We start from the raw sequence: 12,500 nt of genomic DNA, 5'->3' as shown, positions 1-12,500 counted from the left end.
TTACATATATATTATATATATTTTATGTATATTTTATATATATATATATATATATATATATATATATATATATATATATATATATATATATATATATATATATATATATATATATATATATATATATATATATATATATATATATATATATATATATATATATATATATATATATGAGAGAGAGATGGTAAACTTTTTACAAATCGGCAAAATTAAATTAGAACAATAGATATTCTCTTTGAACACTGCCATACTCACGTACATTCAGGTACCACAAATGCATGCACAAACATGGCGCTGAAGTTTACCTTAATGAAAGTTCAATGTATATATCCAGATGCGCTTAGAATGTTGTTCAATATTTATTTATATATAGACTGTTTCAGCCTAAGGTTACTTAACTTAACCTAACCCACAGATCCCCTTGCACAATTTTCCTGCGTGTACAACAAGCCGGCCACAAAACACTCTCATTGTTTCAAGATTTTAATAAGTAAAACGAATCCTGTGTATGTACGGCAAAGGTCAGAGGACAGATCAAATTTAAGCCTAATCCACCCAAGACCAGAAGGCTTACGTAAGACCACCAACTCGCACAACTCTTGTTTGACACATGTCATGCACATCTCCCGAGGGATGATTAAATCTTGTCTGGTACCAGCTTTGATTTCCCTGCGGCTATCGAAATTCTATGTTTTCACTGATTTCAGTTATGGGTAAAAGTAGCTGATGGTGGCTGTCAGAGACAGTAATCCACCGACTTGTTCGAATTGAAGCTCTTGCGGTTAGTATTTGCCAACAAGGTGGGACGATGCTGGATCATGTTGCACTGGGGAACAAAGTCATAGATGAAAGGGTCCAGCTTTCGTGTCCTGAGCTACGTGGCAGAATTGGTGTAGTTTTCAGAAAGGTTTCTGTTTACGAATCTCCTTTCAACTTCTTATGATCATGATTATTTTTATTTTATTTGTACTATCACTGATCGCTACTCTTAAACAAATCACCTTGTATTTTACTAATTTTTATCTATATATTTATACTTCATTTTACAAATTTATTAATTTACTGTTTTCTCTCTTTTGTTATAAATGATCTCTTCTTTTTTGCATGTTGCATTATCATCTATAACTTCTTTCAAATGAACACCATATTCTCTTGAAGCCTGAATTTCAAGTCAGTGCCCCTTATATTGATAATAATAATAATAATAATAATAATAATAATAATAATAATAATAATAATAATAATAATAATAATAATAATATTTCCTTGATAATATAGGAAAATTTACTTTTTTCGTGACAATATCGTAACTGACCATTTCCTAATTTTACATTAGGAAACTTCGAGTATTTGAGCATTTTTTCCAACACTTACAATGTGCTCGGAACACTTCTCAGCTGTTAAAGAATTGTTCGATAAGAATTATGGATATTTTACCTCCTCTTCCTAAAATTCATATCGATATGGTTCAAGCAAAAACAATTGGGAAATTTCGATACGGTACCTAAATATGCTCTACTGAGGAAAGAAGACGTGAAAGGCGTAATGTTGTGGTGTATATCACGTTTACAAAAACTTATTTTGCGCATATTTTGACCAAGAATTAAAATAATTGCTCTATATTTAACCCATAAGGTAATCAGTGCATACGCCACCTTTGAACTTGAGTCCGAATTAAATAGAATTCAAACCTCTGATGTTCTTGGAATAATTATATAGAATTACTTGTTATTTTTGGAACACTGTAAAGGACTATAATACTGTAGCATGAATATTTTATACTCTTTTAAAGTAAATGATGTTGATATCTTGTTCAATTTGCCAAGGTTTTACTTAAACAAACACGCTCAGAGACACTGACATATAAAAATTTATATATATATATATATATATATATATATATATATATATATATATATATATATATATATATATATATATATATATATATATATATATATATATGGTTATTTATATATATATATATTATATATATATGAAATTATAGGATTGCCCCCTTACAGCATAAACTAAAATTGATATGGACAAAAACGAAAGTAATTCAGAACAGGTATTTATTTAAGTTTCTCTCCGAGTATTTAATATTTTGTGTCGCCTCCATCTGCCTGTACCACAGCCTTCATTCTTGAGGGGTAAGATTTCAGCAAATTGCAAAAAAGCTGAGACTCAAACTCCATTTCCCTGAGCACTTCGGTCACCCCTCTTTGCAGGTCGTTGAGGCTTGGTATACCATCATAGTTCACTGTGCGCACTTCAACACAATCCTTTTAGATACTACCAATGTTTTCACACACATTAAGGTCAGGGGAGCTATCTGGAAATTCATTTGACGAGAAGAAATCGATACCACTGTTCTGAACCAGCTCCTGTGTCTGAAGAGCCTTGAAACATGGTGCCTTATCATGCAAAAATGTGACTTCTTCAACAGATAACACATTTTCAGGATCTTTGAGGAAAGGAAATATTCCACCAGTAAGCACAGTTTCTCTGAAGTATTCGCCATTCCATGACCGCCATTTTTCTTTGGTGATCCACATTAACCGTCTGGCTGTGAAACAGAAAAATTCCCAAACATTCAGGAAATTTCACAACTTGGCGATAGCGCACGTCATCGCTGATATCATCCAACTTTGCAGCCCAAATAATGTCATTTTTATGATTTGGTTTCTTGACTGTGTAAATGAAGACTTCATCTGATGCGACAGGATGGAGAAAGTCAGCTTCATCCCAATCTTTAAGAAATGAACCACAAAACCATTCACGGTCTTCTCTCTGTTGCTGAGTGATGTTGGGCTTGCTGATAACATGATTCTCACTCTTTTCGTGATGACAGTCATATGGATTTTTATTCCAGTTTCTTTTAACAAAGGATTCATCTCTTTTAATGTATTTAGCTATCCAGAACGTGAAATGAAGGATGTGCTAGCATCCCTGGCCTCTCTGAAGGTTATAGCCTGGATTCGGTCAATCCATCTGATTTCCTCCGAGTCGTTAGCCACGGCTGTATCTAACTCCGTCACTCAGTCTGAAAATACAAGAAGAGTAAATTGAAAAATAGATTAATAGAAACTTAAAATAATGTACTTGGAGATAGGTTATAGCAGAAAACTTCATAACTTTCCATTTGTTTTGTGGAGGAGGGGGCTCTAATTTGAAACACAACAGTATATATATATATATATATATATATATATATATATATATATATATATATATATATATATATATATATATATATATATATATGTGTGTGTGTGTGTGTGTGTGTGTGTGTGTGTGTGTGTGTGTGTGTGTGTATTTGTCTGTGTGTATTCCAACAAGACATACTGCCACACCTACATATGTTTTGTATATATACCCTTGTAACTTTTCATCTGTCCATATTTTACCAGTGAACAGGGGCACAGAAGGAAGTGCTCGAAATGGCTGAAACGTTCTTACAGTGTTTTATGGGCATTTTTATCCTCATATTATACCGTTGTATTACAGTAAAAGATATTCATATATAAACTGTAAATATACACACATACATACTTACATATGTAAGCACTCTTACCATTACGAATAAAGGTCATAACTATAACAAACTTCGTGGAACTATTAAATACAAGAACCGATGATTTCTGAAACAAAACATACATGTGAATGGAGTCACATAAAATTACATACCCCATAACTAAATCCTAAAAATAAAACAAGGAAAAAATGCGCCGAAGTTTCTTCGGAGTAATCGAATTTTCTGTACAGCCGCTACAGCGTATAATCAAGGCCACCAAAAATAGATGTCTTCTGGTGGTCTCGCTATAATGTTGTACGAGCCGCGGCCCATAAAACTCTCAGCCGGTCGTGGTGGATTGCGTTGTTGCGTTGCCAGAAGCACGATTATGGCTAAATTTAATCTTAAATAAAATAAAAATTGCTGAGGCTAGAGGGCTGCAATTTCGTAAGGTTGATGATTGGAGGGTGGATGATCAACATACGAATTTGCAGCCCTCTAGCCTCAGTAGTCTTTAAGATCTGATGGCGGACAGAAAAGTGCAGACAGAAAAGTGCAGACAGAAAAGTGCGGAAGGACAGACAAAGCTGGCACAACAGGTTTCTTTTCAGAAAACTAAAAGAAGGAAAATAAGGACATAATCCTGCACTACGCAATATAGGCTATATTAATGTTACCTCCGGATAAATAAAGCCATATATATATATCCAGAGGGAAGAAATAAACAGTAAAGAGTCGCAACTAACTTTTGGCCGACAGGGGGAGAGTGTCTGTTTTTATATTATTTTGTTTTTTTGCGTTCAAATAAAAGCCAAAGACATCGTGAGTATGAGGAAGTAAAAGTAGGTCTAACTTAGACAAAAATGAGGAGACCGTCAGTAGAAGGACAGACGGACATACAGACGACAGAAAAACAGACAGAAAGTTACCCAGACGCACACAGACAGACAGACCAACGGAGAGACTGATAGCCCAATGGACAGAGGAACAGATGGGCAGGCAGACAGACAGATAGACACACCGACACAAACACACACACACAGACGGGTAGTCGGACAGATACATCGACGGACAGACAAACGGACATAAAGACAGGTAAACAGACAGACAGATAGGTGGTCAGAAGGCTAGATGGACAGACGGACAGGCAGATAGACAGGTGCACAGACAGATATACAGTTAGACGAAGGGGCGGTTAGACAGACACACAGGCAGGTATACAGATAAACAGACAGACGGACATGCAGAAAAACGGACAGGCAGACAGATGAGGAAGCTGACGGACAAACAGACCAACGGATAGACGGACAGACGTATAGGCGGACGGACGGCCAGACGGACACATGGTCGGACACACCGACAGTCGGCCGGACAGACGGTCAGATAGACGGACGGGTTAACAGCCGGACAGGTGGTCTGACAGAGCAGAGTCTTTCGAAGAGCAATGAGACCAGAGTAAGGCAACAAAATAAATAAATAAATAAATAAATAAATAAATAAATAAATAAATAAATGGGGCTAAAAAAAAAAAAAATAAATAAATAAATAAAAAATAAAATTTCAATTCAGAAATTTATAAGTGACAATGGGTCTGATATTTGCAAATGTCACGTTTTCACGATATGAATTTTATTATAGTAGCTACAAATAGGTCATGTCACTGAATACTAAACATTCATCTTTTGCTGTACATTACACTACATTAACCTTTAAACGCAGTAGAGTTTTTTTTTTTTAGTTGACTGATTTTTTGGTAAAATATTATTTCTCTTAATTCTTGATAATTGTTTTTACGCGGTTTTTATTTTGATGTCTAGTTGTTAACATTGATCTGGGCTCTAGTGTCTCTCTCCATAATATGACACGTAAGCTCCATGCAGACTAATCCTTTGTGTGAATATCCGCCATGAAAAATGGTTTAGCATTAAAACGATGCTCCTTATTGGGGTTACATAGTTTTTAAGATTTGTGTACAGTAACTGGTTTTATCACAATTCGCTGTATTTCTTGTACATAAGGAGCAAATAAATGTTGTCCTGCTAATATCATAACCTTACCATTAACTTCATCCTATTTATTTGATATTGCATCCGAGCAAAGTTGCACTTGATACATCTAGCACAAAGAACGCTTTTTCTTTAAGGTTAGGGACAACAGGCCGTATTCTGCACAATATGTCCCATCGCGCTGTCACAGAACAAAGGTCGAAGATAATCGTAATGGAAAGTTGATCTATTCGCTGCTCTCGTTGATAAAATAATGTTTTTCTTTTCTCATGTTATCGTGATGCATTACAGGTGTAATTTACAGAGCCCCGCCAACCACTGTCCGTGGTTGAAGTGCTCGAAATCCTCAAAAATGTTATATACGAATCCAAGCCCCGAAACCGAACAGAAAGACTCCGTTTTCTTCTCATGTCCTGACCGTCTCAAAATTCTCTCATCTATCCTTCAGCCTAGACTGACTTGTTTACCACTTTTGTTGATCTCCAAAGTGTTCGCCCTTTCATTTTTCTTACACAGCGCATGCTATACAAATGGTTCCTCCCTACGGCTTCAATCTTTTTTTCTTTCATTCATATTCAACATCTGCACTTATATCCATTAGGGAGAGTTAGCTCAACAACCCGTTTTATCCCTCCCTGCCTTTCTTATTTCATTTACTCTGTGATCCACCTCTTCTCTCTCTCTCTTTATGTTGTCATCAGGTTTATTCTAAACATCACTATAAATGAGGGGGATTCAGATTCAGTACCCAGAATATCATTATATCAACTCACGCCTTGCTTTGTTAATTTTCTTAAAGCTGTAGCGCCGTCACTCTGATAGATGGAGTTCACATCGTTCGTTTCAGCAGACGACATAAGTCAGGATACAGAAACAAAAAGTAAATCAAGGCTAACGCAATGAAATGTGCAGACAGATGATATATTAGAACACAATGACCATGAAAGTGAAAAGTGCCCTACACTTGCTCACATTTTTATTAGGACACTTTAATTTTGTGTATTATTAATTGTTTACCCTGCATGATTTTTAATACATCGTAAGATGCTATAGAACTATTCGTAATTGTTGAGACAAAAAGGAAACGAAAAGAAGCTAGAGTGATTTTGGATAAAGGCGGCCTTTATACCAGGTTGACCTTCGCCCAAAAGCGGCCTGCAAACGTAGGGATGCTTTAAAAAGAGTGAGATGTCTGTTGTACACCTCAGGACTAACCATCAACCGAGAAGAGGAAAAGAAGTCAATTCGGTTAGGGTAACATCACGTTTTTGTTAACATCAAAATGAATGTGCTGTGTGTTTTTTTAAGTGAAAAGAAGTATACGTATGGTATAAAAAGATGGTTCTTTAATACGAATAAAATTATTTATACATTCTTCTCAAGTGGAAACCCAAAAACACTAATGCGAAGGGCATCGGTCAAAAGTGACAGAAATAGGCTACAAAAAAAAGCCTCATTTTAAATAGCTGATGGTGCATGCAGAGACTTCACTGTCTACCCTAGGGAACATATGAGTATAAATAGAAGAAAGACATCTGAAGAAATACTTGCTGGCTTTTCTAAACTGAAGATTTTTTATTGGAAACAGGCGTGTAAGTCTTCATATTATACCGCAACAAATTACGTTATTTAGAGACAGACAGGCAAATGTAATGATGTTACCACCATTAAATGTTATGATGTTCCTTTCTCTATTTCTTTTATCGTTTCTAGCTTTGTTTGTTATTAGTTGTAGAGTCCCAGGAAAGATGTTTATTATTGTTATCTTTATTATAGTAGCATTTGAGTCCCAGGAGGCTTAGGAAGACACAGTAGTTTTCTTACTTCATTAACACACTAATTAAAATATACACCATATTTACAAATTAAGTGAATCAAAGTGTTTGCCTTGCTTTCTTCTCAACCCACAACTGGTGAGACTCTCGACCTCACTCCTCTGCTTCTCTATCTTCTATCTGCTATCTATCTGCTTCTTTTCTATCTGCTTCTCTCTCCTTTCAAACTTGCTTTTTGAAGGTTCTTGAAAGGAAAATGCCCATCCAATCAATAGGTGGGCAACAGCTTCTGTCCCGAGTTGTAAATGTCCTAGGTGATTGGAGCTTATCTAACAACGTCCTTTTGGGTGTGATTAAATTACTTAATCCCCTCCTTCGTAGGTGGGACTAATGATATCACTGGAAGTCTTTAAGTTCCGGTGAAAGTTGAAAGGTCAGCTCACAGGTAGGACAGTTAGGCATTTTTGTTATGGTTGCCTTAGATTATACTGGCACCAGTGTTTTGGCTACATAATCATAACACTTCTTAATTGTTATTCTTTCTCTCTCTCTCTCTTTGTCTATCATTGGTTCTCTCTAATTTCTTTTTCTCTTTTATATTTACATTATTCCTAACTAATATTCTCCCAGCTATCATTACACAGATAGACAGAGAGAAAGCGAGAGAAACCGTGAAATCGGTGGTATAAGTCTTCACACATTTTGTTATTTAGAGAAAGACAAACAAGCAGACAGACAGATAGACAGACAGACGCACAGAGAAAAAGAGTGAGAGACATTGAAATCGGGGGAGGTAAGTCATCATATTGTCCCGCAAATCATTATGTTTCTGCACATTCTGTTGTTTAGAGACAGACAGGAAGACTAAGAGAGAGAGAGAGAGAGAGAGAGAGAGAGAGAGAGATAGTGAGAGAGAGAGATACTGAAATCTCAGAATACCAACCAAATTCTGTTGGTCAATGAGAGACTGAGTGTTTGGAATAGCTTATTAAATCCAGAACACTGGTGAATCAGTCACCTTCATCTAATGATTAGCCCAGAAAAACTCTGAATGACAATCGATAAACTCTCTCTCTCTCTCTCTCTCTCTCTCTCTCTCTCTCTCTCTCTCTCTCTCTCTCCCAACACCCCCTCCACTCTCTCTCTCACTTCCTCTCCCTCTCACTCTTTCTCTCTCTCACTATCTCCCTTTCCTGTTAAGATAGTTGCTTCAGTTACATTGCCCATGATTTTTGACATTTTATATTTCACCCCTTGTCACCCCCCATTCCTATCAGGGCTGAACTTGGGCTTAAAGGGCATCATGAGTGTCACTATTCATCTCAGCGACCTCGAAAACTATGGATTAGATACTAATATCTGTCCTTTTTTAGATACTAATATCTCATTTTTTACATTTTATTTTTCACCCCTTCTCACCCCAGCTTCCTATCAGGGTTGAACTTGGACTTAAAGGGCATCCAGAGTGTCACTATTTATCTCAGTGATCTCGAAAACTATGGATTAGATAATAATATCAGTCGTTTTCAGTTTGTTTTTTACATGTCACAAACTTCCTACTCCTTCCTATCGGGGCTGAACTTGGACTTAAAGGGCATCGGGTGTGTCACTATTTGTTTCAGCAACCTCAAAAACTATGGATTAGACACTAATATCTGTGTTTTCTGTTATTTTTACATGTCATCCCCCTTCCCACACCCACCCCCGTTGGTGCTAGTGATATTTTACCCCCAGTATTCTTTTCCAGAAAGTAAATCATATGTATACCAAGTTTGGTTGAAATTGCTCAATGCGTTTCAGAGTTGTTCTGGTACATACAAACACATACATCCATTTTTACATGCTTTTATTTAACTTGAGTTCTACAACTGTCTGTCTGTCTTTCTGCTGTCTGCCTGTCTGTCCTCAAATCTTGTAACTAAATTTTCAACCTGTTCCCTTCACCCAATGGACTTGAAATTTTGCATGGTTACTCAATCATGGTGACAATACAATCTTGCATGATTAGTAGGTAGGTCAACAGTGGCCCTTAGTGACCCTACAGTGACCTCCCAGTATCTCAGAATTTGTATGAAACTCTTCAGATTTTTCACAACTTCTTTTACTTGATAGAATCTATCTTCTATATAACCACTCCCCTTTCCCTCTTCCATCCCCTCCTCCTTCCCTCTTCCATTCCCTTCCCCCTTCCCTTTTCCATCCTGCTCCACCTTTCCCTCCCTCAGCACATGATCAAGTGTTCATTTAGCTGTGTCCTCACCCTCTTCCCTCTTTCATACCCTCCACTTCCACCTCTCCTCCCCTTCCCCCTCCCTCCCGTTCCTCCTCCCCTGCTCCCCGCTATGTCTCCCTCCCATTCCCCCTTCCCTTCCCCTCCTCATCCCCTTCTGGAGCACACGATCAAGTGTTAATTTAGCTGTGTCCTCCCTCCCCTTCCTTCTTCCCTCCCCTTCCCTCTTCCATCCCCCAACTTCCCCCTCCCACTTTCTGAACCCCTCCCCCTTCCCATTCCCTCCCCTTCCCCCTTCCTCCTCCACCTCCACTTTCCCTCGCCTACCCCTTCCTTCTCCACCTACCCCTCTTCTTTCCCCTCCATCCCTTCTCATTTTCCTCCCCTCCCCTCCCCTTACCTCATCCCCTACCCTCCCCTTCCCCCTTCCCCCCTCTCCTCCTTTCTCCTCCTCTCCCCCTCCCCTCACCTTCCACCTTTCATTCCTCTCCCCCTCCCCTCCACTGCCCCTCCCCTTTCCCTTCCCTCCTCTTCCCTTCTTCCTCCCCTCCCTTCCCTGTTCCCCTTCCTTCCCCTCCCCTCCCATTCCCCTTCCCCTCACCTTCCTACTCCCCTCGCCCTTCCCTCACTCCTCCCCCGTAAACGAATATTAGTTTCGTTAACTACAACCATAAATCGGTTACAGTCTCTGTCAAAACTGAAAAGTGTAAAACAAATTTTTTTTCAAAAATGTAAACATGCTATCATTAAAATGCACTAAAAAGCAAAAAATAATGTTTTGAGACACACCCTACATATATTTTCTTAAAATTAATCGAGCTGAAAGTCAGCTCAGTGGTCTGGTTAAACTACTTTATTAATAATAATAACTTACAATTAATCATTTATACAAAAAATAAAATCGTGGGAGCCAAACAGGGAAGCAAATGCTACAAGAAATAATATATATATATATATATATATATATATATATATATATATATATATATATATATATATATATATATATATATATATATATATATATATATATATATCTTTTCTTGTAGCATTTCTTCCATGTTTCTTTCCCACGCTTTTATTTTTGTAGACATCATTAATCGTGAGAAAAATCTGGGCGTGTATCGAAAAATAAATTTTTACTTTTTAGGCATTTTAATAAGAGCATGTTTAAATTTATATATATATATATATATATATATATATATATATATATATATATATATATATATATATATATATTGATTGATTGATTGATTGATTGAACAGCTGATGTCTGACGTCTCGATTTCAGTATATTCGTTAAATAAATCTAATGATCGCACAAAATATTCAGCGCCCAACGTTTCCATTATTCTCATCTCTTTTTGTAAAGTTTGCTTCGTACATCCAACACCATAAAATGCTATTCTTTGGAAAAAATTTGATGCAGTCTTGCAAAATATATTTCCCCAGGCAACAGTCGAGCTGAAAGGTCAAAGATAAATGTCATAATGAAGGTCAAAGGTCATCGTCAAGTATTTAGCTTCACTTTCCCTCTCAGAATTTCATCATCTTCTCGCTTTGTGGAAATTCATTTATATATCTTGTTTTATGCTCTTATATCTCGTACATTCACTTCAGCCATTAATCTTCGCGGAACACCATTCTTCACTTGCGACCTCAGCTCGTGGACAATAATCTTCTTTTTATTTTACCAAATCCACGGACGTGGATTAATATCCTCAGCCTTAATGAATGACGAGACTAATATCGTTCCCATTTCTCCCGAGAGAAAACGCTTCTTTTTCAGGTCTGAAGAGGTCATCCGAATGGCTATTCTCCTGCAGGATATCAACTGATATTTTACGAAATTATTATTATAGTGTTTGGGAAATAATAAACCAAAGCTTGCACATCTACCGTCTAGAAAAACATGGCAAGAATGATTAAATGAAATAATGAATTAATTATTAAAATTTTATATTGTTTAGCTGAAAGATTAATGAGATTCCAGATTATGTTTTGCCCCGAGATGTCCGAAAAATAGAGTTCTTACGGAATAAAGGGATCAGCCCAAAATTCATTATTTATTTGGAGCTAAAGTGATCCATCTGCAGTGCTAACTGATGGTTCGTCAGTGCTTCACCTCACGACAGAAAACGCGAGTTATTCATCAAGGTTAGAAGCTTCCTGAAAAAAATTCTGCTCGTTTTGAAAAGAGGTCTAAAAAATGTTGGTGCAGAAGACCAATGAATGGCATCTGAGATGTATGAAAAAAGCATTTCGGGAAAATGGCTGAAACATTTTCACTGCATCCGATTCGACATGGACGCTTCCAGTCATATGGATGGAGAAATAATTACAAAAGAATACATGCAACAGATACTTACGCCAAAAGAAGCGAGTGATTAAAAAATTGTAAAACTTGATATAACAAAGGCTGACTCTTTTCTCATAGACTGAAAGAGGAAGGCTCAAAAAGGATGTATTACAAAACCCATGGTTAAAGACTGCATTAAATGAAAGAATAGTCTTCCTTATATTAAATAGGTTAGTACAGAAAATGAGAGAGAGAGTTCTCTGTTGTCCTTCCCTGTTAAAAAATTTAAACTGTTTGAACAACACTTCTTCCTAGCTTGAGATAATGTAAAGCTAATTAATCTTTGGATACCCATCAAATCTTCAGTTTTTTCTTTTTATTAGTAGTTTCTATAAGAAAAAAATAACTGACTGCAGTAGCAGCTGGTTCCTTCCCTAAATAACAACAATTCTTTACATGGAAGAATTCAAAGGTAAAACTCCTGCAGACCATTATTTCACTTCGATACCTTGATGGAGCGTCCCCTCTCTGGGATAACAGCTGGCGAGAGATTTTATTCTATTTTAGAGATCTCAGCGCACAGGCTCCAAAGATTAAATTTAAAACTGCCTGAAATGGACTGAAAATAAACCCTTTTCTTGATATTAATTTTGGCCATGAGAGAGGA

Source organism: Macrobrachium rosenbergii, chromosome 7 (genome assembly GCF_040412425.1).
Source record: "Macrobrachium rosenbergii isolate ZJJX-2024 chromosome 7, ASM4041242v1, whole genome shotgun sequence".
Taxonomy (NCBI): Eukaryota; Metazoa; Arthropoda; class Malacostraca; order Decapoda; family Palaemonidae; genus Macrobrachium; species Macrobrachium rosenbergii.
This window is presented reverse-complemented; position numbering follows the sequence as displayed.